Raw genomic sequence first — 10,228 nt, forward strand, 5'->3', positions numbered from 1 at the left:
GGTGTGTTGTCTAAGTCAAAGTCATCCATTGTCACGTTGATGGTTTCTGGGGCGATCTGTGACTTGATAATTTGGATTTTACATTCTGGGTTAGAGTCTGGTTTAAATTTGTTTCTTTTAGTGCTTGATGCTTTCTTAGAGTCCCGTTTAGATTTGTTTGTATCAGTTCTTGTTGCTGTCCTTGAGACAAATTGAGATTTGTGTTTATCAGTGTTTGGTACTGGAAGCTTTTGTTTGCAATGATTTGCATCTGGTGTGGTTGGTTTAACGTTAGAGATGTTTGCATTACACTGTGTTTTCGTGTCGAGTTTAGGTTTTTTAGCATCACTGCTTGGTGGTTGAAGTTTCCGTTTACGAGGATTGACATCTGGTACTTTAGGAATTGCAAAGACAAAATTAGTTGCATCACTTAGTGGCCTAGAATCCAGTTTAATATCTTTTACATCTTTAGTTGTATTTGAAAGGTTGCTTTTGACATCTGTAGTGAAAGATTTAGAGTCAATGAGTTTGCAGAGTGGATTAGTGTTCAATTTTGTTTGTTTAGCATCAGTGTTTTGTCTTGGAGACTTGACTTTACTAGGAGTAACGTCTGGTTTGGTTGATTCAACATCATTGTCTGAACCGTCCCTTACTTTTCTACTGCTGACCATCCCAGTGCGGAGTTTGTGTTTTGAACTAATCACGTGACTTGACATTTGGTTTGAGTGGTCATTTAGTAAGGCCAGATCTTCCATGTCCGGCTCTATACCGAACAGGACTGGTGAAATCCTTCCTTCAAAACCTGGCTCAGTAGTGGGCAGTTGGTTGTATTTTACTGGTGGCCATTTAAGACATCTGGAGCTTGGGACTTTGTTAGAAAACAAGTCGAAACAGTAAATCCTCTGTTTGGGTATGCGATGCCACGACAATGCCATTGTAATCTGTAACGTTAAAGGACAATAAATTGATGTTGATGTTGAATATGTTAAACATGCATTAAAATAAATTTAAAACATTTATTATTGTATTTTATTTACTGTAAAAAATAAAAAATAAAAATAAAAAATAAAAATAAAACAACAACTAAACAGTCGTACGCTTAAATATATTGACAAAATTATCAAAATTTTACGGTGATTTTATAATGAAAAAATATATAAGAATCTTTAAATTACATTAAACGGTTAAATTCTCATTAGTCATCTCCTGTATTAAAGCTCATTAAAGTAAAACTGCTTACCTTGAAGGCTGGTGAATGCTTGAGATAATGAAAGAATATTTATATCACACTAGAATCCTACTAGAGAGATTTCAGTTGTGTTAATGACCCAGTACAGCTGGTCTGATTTATATATAGGGGTTGTCCGTAAGACCCGTGTTCTTGGAAAACTAGTTTCGCCAGCATCCCATTGGCTAGAGTGTACATAATGGAACGGTTGCGCCTGAGTGATTTTACCAGCTACCCAAGTATAAGGCCACGCCCTGGTCAGTCGATCGTTAGCCGCTATTGTAATGTTACAGGCTACGCGTGATTGATTTCCTGGAAACTTCCTAAAGTACCGTCACGTGGTCACTAGCTCGTTAGCTGCTATTGTTGCCATGTCAAAATATTTGCAGCATAAAGTTGATTTAAGTTATTTAAAGCGACGCGTCGTTAAAACAGTGGTAGCTATCTAGTTAGTGGCTATTGAAATGTCAAACGTTATGTTTTTATTTTAGATGGTTAATGGCCGAAACTTTTTGAAAGCTACTCAAATAGACTAGATTTAATTTAGAGTCCGATTCGTAAAAATATATAAAGCGAACAATGGTTGGTTTATTTTGGAGTGGGTAGTTATTAAGTTTTTCTTTTTGTTAAAAAGGGAATCTTTTATTTCACATGTTAATCGCATACTTCGACCTAAAATAGGTTTTAAAATACATTGCATAATGCAACGCGTTATGTTGATTTTGTTTCGTTTTTTTTGTCCACCCAAAAGAGATCGGAATCATGGACGAATAACAGTCGGTTGGGAATGTGTGTGTGAATGTGTGGGTGTGGGTTGGTGTGTGTATGTGTATTTGTGTTGGGGTGTGTGGGTGGATGATTGTGTTATTAGGTTCAGTTGCTACTTTACACATATCCGTTTAAAAAAAATTATTGAGTTGAATTTGGCACCGATCAATGGTCAATGCATTTTTAGGCTTATTGTTAGATATTTCTGCTGGTACACAACTAATATGAATACTAGTAAAATCAGTTGGCAAATGCAGGACATCACTATCGGCAGTCTGGAATGTCTAGAGTTCGTATTCTGTGTGCGAGTAAGTAGGGCGCCCCTGAGTCCAACAGATCTCCCAACATCTTTACCCAGCCACGTGAACGATACACTAAATCACGGTCAGGTTGTTCGTCATTACATTACGCCTTTTAATAATTATTTATTTTATTAATACTTCTCTCTTACATGTAGCCTACTTTCATTCATTTAAGATCGTTTATTTATACATAGATCTAATACAAAGCGTCTAATTACAAATAAAAAAAAACAGCAACCTGAAAATGCAAATGTGTAATTAATTGATGATTCAAGGGATTTTTTTTAATCGGGCTGGTAGGCTAAGGGGGCTTGGGATTTTAAGTAGAGCTGAAATAAATTTGGAATTAAAGAAAAATAATATTATAAAAAGTTTTAAGCAACCGGGATGTTATGTTGAGTACAGTAAGGACATCAAATCAAACATTCTTCCTTTTCGAACATATAATTGTCATGCCGATTTTTTTTTTAAATTTATTTTAAACATTTAAAATAGTAATAGTGTTTTATTTGGTAGTTTTACACAGTTTCAAAGGCATGAACATCAATTGTATGTATAGGTATTATGTAGTAATTAAATGGTGAAAGTAAAAATGCAAAGAACTAGACTAAAATAGGGTGTGAAATTCGATGTCAGATATTATTTGAAAATATACAGTGTTGAAAAAGAATGTAACTGTACAACAACTGGACAATAACATTGTTATAATAATTTTATAAGTTTTATATTTATAAGGTTTTTAAATAAAAACTATAAATGTAAATAATTAAAACTATCTAGATAACATTATGGTTAGATGAAATTTGATTTAAACGCTAGCTTTACGGTAGCTACGCCACTGGCGACAGTTTGCCTTGCATGTTCGCCTTAGTATTACAGTTTTCAACATCAGCTTGTGAGGACAAATGCAGATTTAAAATAGTAATACTTCTCTCTTACATGTAGCCTACTATCATTTATTTAAGGTTTGCTTACATAGATCTCACAATTACAATTTAAAAAACTACAACAAAAAAAAACTTAAACTGCAAACGTGTAATTAATTGATGATTCAAAGGTTGTTTTTTTTCATCGGCGTGGTGGGCTTAGGGGTCTTGGGATTTTAAGTAGAGGTGAAATAAATTTGGAATTAAAGAAAAATAATATTATAAAAAATTTAAGCAACCGGGATGTTATGTTGAGTACATTAAGGCACAGCAAATAAAACTTTTTCATTTTCAAACATCTATATCTATAACTGTCATCCCGCATTTAAAAAAGATATTTTAATCATTTAAAATTGTAATAATAGTTTATTTGGTAGTTTTACACAGTTTCAAAGACATGAACATCAATTGTATATAAAGTAATTATTTAGTAATTAAATGTTGATAGTAAAAAGGTAAAGGACTAGACTAAAATAGGTGTGTACAGAGTTTCTTCCAGAAAGTCTCCCGCCCCCCCCCCCCCGAACGAGATGGATTTTATATAGTAAATATACACTTTTACTAGTGTCCGCCTCCCCGAAAAATATTGACCGCCCCTCCCCCGCCCCCCCCTGAAACACTGGGTGTGTAATTCGATGTCTGAGATTATTTAAAAATATATATTCTTTCGAACAAGGGGAGTAATTGTACATCAAATGGACAATAACATTGTTATATTAGTTTTATAAGTTTAAATTTATAAGTTTTTTAATAAAAACTATACATGTAAATAATTAAAATTATCTAGATAACATGAAGGTTAGATCAAATTGGATGTAGATATTTTAAGTTTAATTAATATTTATATTATAAACAATGATATTTATGTGTATGTCTTAATTTTCAATGTCTTGGGTTTTTTACTGACTTTTCAGAGCGTAGTAAAGGTTGTATCACATGACTAGTTTAAATGCTTTTTGTTATTTTTTTTCTTTTTATAAAAAAATAAATCTTTTATTCCATGATAAAAGCATACTTTGTCTTAAAATAGGTTTTGATATACATTACATAATGTAACGCGTCATGTTGATTATGTTCAGATTTTTTTGTCCACCTAAAATAGTTCAGAATCATGGGAATGTGTGTGTGTGTGTATCTGTAAGTGTGTGTATGTGTATGTGTGTTGGGCTGTTCGGGGGGTTGACTGTGTTATTAGGTTATTAGTTAGAAACTTTACACATATCCGGTTACAAAAGTATTGAGTTCAGTTTGGAACCGATCAATGGTCAATGCAATTTTTTGGCTAATTGGTACATATTTTTGGTGTTAATTGTTAATAGGCTGTTACCCTTATTTTTTAAAATGCTCAGATGGGAAGTAATATATTAATGTGTGTTCCTTAAAACTGGGGCGAAAAGCAAGCAAACAAACAAAAACAAACACTTATTTTATGTTTATTCTCAAAAGCGAGGTGACGAAGTGATTCGTGCCCACCACCACATTAACTTGTCTGCCTGCCTTCGGCTTACAGCGCCATTGTGTTCGATTGGCGGCATATTGTTTCCTATATTTAATATACTGTTTTATTTAAAACATATTCTCCCCTATATTTTTAACCATTATAAGATGGTAAATTTTTTAGATAACTTTGGATTTTTGTTTAGACCTGTCTCGTGCCAGTTTAAAGCCAGACATGTTTTCTCGGTTAATGTACTCACAAAAAAGTGTCAACATGACATGACATGTGAGTATATGTGCTGGAGTTTCCTTTTAAAATCTGCAAATAGATGTGCACTGCCTGTGGTTTTGCAATGATGAGTTCAATGTGTTATGACCGTCAGGATTGACCTGGGTAGGGCGACTAATCTGACCAGTAGGGAGTGGCATGGGGATTTTTTCACTGTACCTTCCTTGCGATTTATGATAGGTGTTGAAACTTAAGTGTGAAATTAAAGTAGATATCATAGACAGATATCTGTTTCCTCATATTCATGTGCTTGTTTTTAACCCATCTTGGTATACCGGGGTTTGTTATGAATTTATAATACTTTTGTAATACTTTATTTGCGACAACGACAATCAATACGATAACGTGGATATTATTAACATAATTTTTATTTTTATTGGATTTTATTGATTTTATTTTTGTTTTGACAAAACTAATTTGAAAAACAAATATTAAAAAACAAAGTAAAATTCAAAGTAGATAAAATATTTATTTGCGCTTTGTAACAGTAATACATATTATACATCAATAGAAATTGTCATTCTTATAGAAGTATTTTGACACATTTCTTTTTTACATTAAACTTGGTACTTGGGAATTGTGATACTAATATAAAACATATAAATCACTTTCATTGGACTAGTTGCATAGTAAAATGTATCTTAAAAATAGGTATGAATATAAGTTTATATAATTTTTCAATAAAAATAAAAAATAAAATAAAAAAATAATATCGTGCATCAAAATGTATAAAAATTCATAGCCCTTTTAAAAGAAAAAAAATATCATAATTTGTCGTAAAATAAAATCAAAGATTTGTTGATTATTATTATACACTGTTTAAAAACAATCAATCAACTTGTTTTAAAATTCAGAACAAGTAAATTAGATATACAATTTAATTTGCATTTCATATAAGCTTATAATCTGTATATAGAAAGTATTTGTTCGAGGTTGATCCACAATATTTTCTAAACCCATACAATTATATAAGAAACCCTAAAGTAACTTAGAACTAGTCTATAATAACCTAGTAATAACATTAAAATATGATGGTAATTAGGAAGTTAGAAACCAGTCATGAATGTAGCCTGTCATGTTCCCCGACAATGTATAATATTATAAATGTAAAAAATAAAATTAAATGTAAAATTAAAAAAAACTTTAAAAAGACGAACCATACTGATTCTATTAAGCAAAAGTTCACACATATTTAAATTTTTAAAAGTTATACATCACATTTTATTTTAGATACAAAACACACCTCTAAACTGTTGTTCTATATAATTATATACAAATATGAGCTTCCAAAATTAAAATCTGAATCACAGAAAATATTAAGCCTACAAAAAAGTGGTTTTGTCACTATTTAAAAAATTAAATGTTATACACAATTTTAGTGTTTGTCCGACATGCTTTAAGAACTTGGTCTGTCAGTAGGTATTTTAACACGGCAAGAGCTTTAGCCGTAAACAGCGCAAATCCGTAGTGGGTCATTGGGATGTGTTTCTGGAAAGAGAAAATAAATTCAGAATATTATTGCATTTTGTTTTATTGTGATTTTTATTTTGCAAACATTAAAAAAATCATCTTTCTAAATTAAAACCAAAATGTAATATATTTAATTACAAACCGAAATTCTGTTTAAATTATTTTTAAGAATAACAAATTAATTTAGAAAAACTTAACCTGTGATTGCAATGATAATAAAATTTATTGAAACTGTTATAAAAAAAAAATGAAAAAAAAACAACAAAATAGAAACACACTACTAAAATGTAAAACAGTTTTCACGCACCTTATAACGTTCAGGAATAATGTAAGGTGCTCCAGACTCAAGAAGAATTCTATCTAGTGGCAGAAACTTGACCATTTCCTTGAGCTCATTTGTTTTTGTACTGAACATGACCTCAGGAGTCAAGCCAAAGTACACATTGGAAAAATGTTCCATCCAAAGGGCGGCTGTTTCCTTTGATCCAGTAAAACCTTGGATGTGGATCTTCTGGTCTCTTGGTGAAATCTGTAATTAAAATATAAGAGATACATTTCATATTCAATAAAAATAGGTTTTTCATGTTTATAAAACACAAATTGTATTGAGTTAAATTGAAATAATTTTTAAAATTTATTTTAAACTATAAAGTTTGTAAGTATTAAAGAGTTGTATATTTTGTTATTGTTAAGCAAGAAAAAATGTTGGTATTACAGATGTTAAACAATGAAGACGTGCTGGCTAAAATTTTAATTAATGTACATACATTACTCTCACCTTTCTTAAAATGTTAAAACAATCTCTGTCAGACTGCGGACATTGAATCACAATTGGGATTTTCATCTGTACAGCAAGCTCAACCTGGGCCATGAAAGCAGACTTTTGGCTTTCCACGCTCGTGGCTAATGTGTAGTTTAAACCACACGGACCCAGAGCCACAGATCTTTCATGCAAAAGCTTTGTCTTTAGTGCTGGTATATGAGCCGGGGTGAAGCTGGAAGCATATTTAGGATGGCAGCCAAATGTGAGCCAGGCATCGTCTCTTTTCATGACAAGTTTTAGTAGGTTATCATCAGGCCCTTAAAGAGAAATAAAACACTTATTACAATGAGGAATACGAGGGGTATAATAAAAAGTAATATTTCATTAAGATAATTAGTTAATAACACGATTTAGTAGGTGATCACTAAGCACTTAAAGCGGAATTAAACAATCATTTTATACTATGAGGATATTAAGGTAAATCAATATGATTAATATTTTACAGAGAAAGTTATTGAGGTAAATCTAGCTACAATAATATATAAAGAAAATAGAAATAAAAAAAGATAAATATAAACTTACTTGTTGGGTTGTAGATTTTTGGGTTGGAGAAGACAGCTATAACACCTGCATAGTTTATGGGCAAGGTGTGTTTCTCAAGATTATAATCTGGGTACATGTGCAGGGAGGCATTGAAATCCTCAACGTCACAGTGGGTGTCGAGGAAACAATTTTTGTAGTGGAAGCTTCTGATCATGTAGTTTTTTGCCCACCTTGGTGTGTTGTCTAAGTCAAAGTCATCCATTGTCACGTTGATGGTTTCTGGGGCGATCTGTGACTTGATAATTTGGATTTTACATTCTGGGTTAGAGTCTGGTTTAAATTTGTTTCTTTTAGTGCTTGATGCTTTCTTAGAGTCCCGTTTAGATTTGTTTGTATCAGTTCTTGTTGCTGTCCTTGAGACAAATTGAGATTTGTGTTTATCAGTGCTTGGTACAGGAAGCTTTTGTTTGCAATGATTTGCATCTGGTGTGGTTGGTTTAACGTTAGAGATGTTTGCATTACACTGTGTTTTCGTGTCGAGTTTAGGTTTTTTAGCATCACTGCTTGGTGGTTGAAGTTTCCGTTTACGAGGATTGACATCTGGTACTTTAGGAATTGCAAAGACAAAATTAGTTGCATCACTTAGTGGCCTAGAATCCAGTTTAATGTCTTTTACATCTTTAGTTGTACTTGAAAGCTTGCTTTTGACATCTGTAGTGAAATATTTAGAGTCAATGAGTTTGGTATTGCAGAGTGGATTAGTGTTCAATTTTGTTTGTTTAACATCAGTGTTTTGTCTTGGAGACTTGACTTTACTAGGAGTAACGTCTGGTTTGGTTGATTCAACATCATTGTCTGAACCGTCCCTTACTTTTCTACTGCTGACCATCCCAGTGCGGAGTTTGTGTTTTGAACTAATCACGTGACTTGACATTTGGTTTGAGTGGTCATTTAGTAAGGCCAGATCTTCCATGTCCGGCTCTATACCGAACAGGACTGGTGAAATCCTTCCTTCAAAACCGGGCTCAGTAGTGGGCAGTTGGTTGTATTTTACTGGTGGCCATTTAAGACATCTGGAGCTTGGGACTTTGTTAGAAAACAAGTCGAAACAGTAAATCCTCTGTTTGGGTATGCGATGCCACGACAATGCCATTATAATCTGTAACGTTAAAGGACAATAAATTGATGTTGATGTTGAATATGTTAAACATGCATTAAAATAAATTTAAAACATTTATTATTGTATTTTATTTACTGTAAAAAATAAAAAATAAAAATAAAAAATAAAAATAAAACAACAACTAAACAGTCGTACGCTAAAATATATTGACAAAATTATCGAAATTTTATGGTGATTTTATAGTGAAAAAATATATAGGAATCTTTAAATTACATTAAACGGTTAAATTCTCATTAGTCATCTCCTGTATTAAAGCTCATTAAAGTAAAACTGCTTACCTTGAAGGCTGGTGAATGCTTGAGATAATGAAAAAATATTTATATCACACTAGAATCCTACTAGAGAGATTTCAGTTGTGTTAATGACCCAGTACAGCTGGTCTGATTTATATATAGGGGTTGTACGTAAGGCCCCTGTTCTTGGAAAACTAGTTTCGCCAGTATCCCATTGGCTAGAGTGTACACAATGGAACGGTTGCGCCTGAGTGATTTTACCAGCTACCCAAGTATTAGGCCACGCCCTGGTCAGTCGATCGTTAGCGGCTATTGTAATGTTACTGGCTACGCGTGATTGATTTCCTGGAAACTTCCTAAAGTACCGTCACGTGGTCACTAGCTCGTTAGCTGCTATTGTTGCCATGTCAAAATATTTGCAGCATAAAGTTGATTTATTTAAAGCGACGCGTCGTTAAAACAGTGGTAGCTATCTAGTTAGTGGCTATTGAAATGTCAAACGTTATGTTTTTATTTTAGATGGTTAATGGCGGAAACTTTTTGAAAGCAACTCAAATAGACTAGATTTAATTTAGAGTCCGATTCGTAAAAATATATAAAGCGAAGAATGGTTGGTTTATTTTGGAGTGGGTAGTTTTTAAGTTTTTCTTTTTGTTAAAAAGGGAATCTTTTATTTCACATGTTAATCGCATACTTCGACATAAAATAGGTTTTAAAATACATTGCATAATGCAACGCGTTATGCTGATTTTGTTTCGTTTTTTTGTCCACCCAAAAGAGATCAGAATGGACGAATAACAGTCGGTTGGGAATGTGTGTGTGAATGTGTGGGTGTGTGTTGGTGTGTGTATGTGTATGTGTGTTGGGGTGTGTGGGTGGATGATTGTGTTATTAGGTTCAGTTCCTACTTTACACATATCCGTTTAAAAAAAATATTGAGTTGAATTTGGCACCGATCAATGGTCAATGCATTTTTAGGCTTATTGTTAGATATTTCTGCTGGTACACAACTAATATGAATACTAGTAAAATCAGTTGGCAAATGCAGGACATCACTATCGGCAGTCTCGAATGTCTAGAGTTCGAATTCTGTGTGCGAGTAAGTAGGGC

Source organism: Physella acuta, unplaced genomic scaffold, assembly GCF_028476545.2.
Source record: "Physella acuta isolate Inbredline_101_S28 unplaced genomic scaffold, ASM2847654v3 ptg000315l, whole genome shotgun sequence".
NCBI lineage: Eukaryota > Metazoa > Mollusca > Gastropoda > Physidae > Physella > Physella acuta.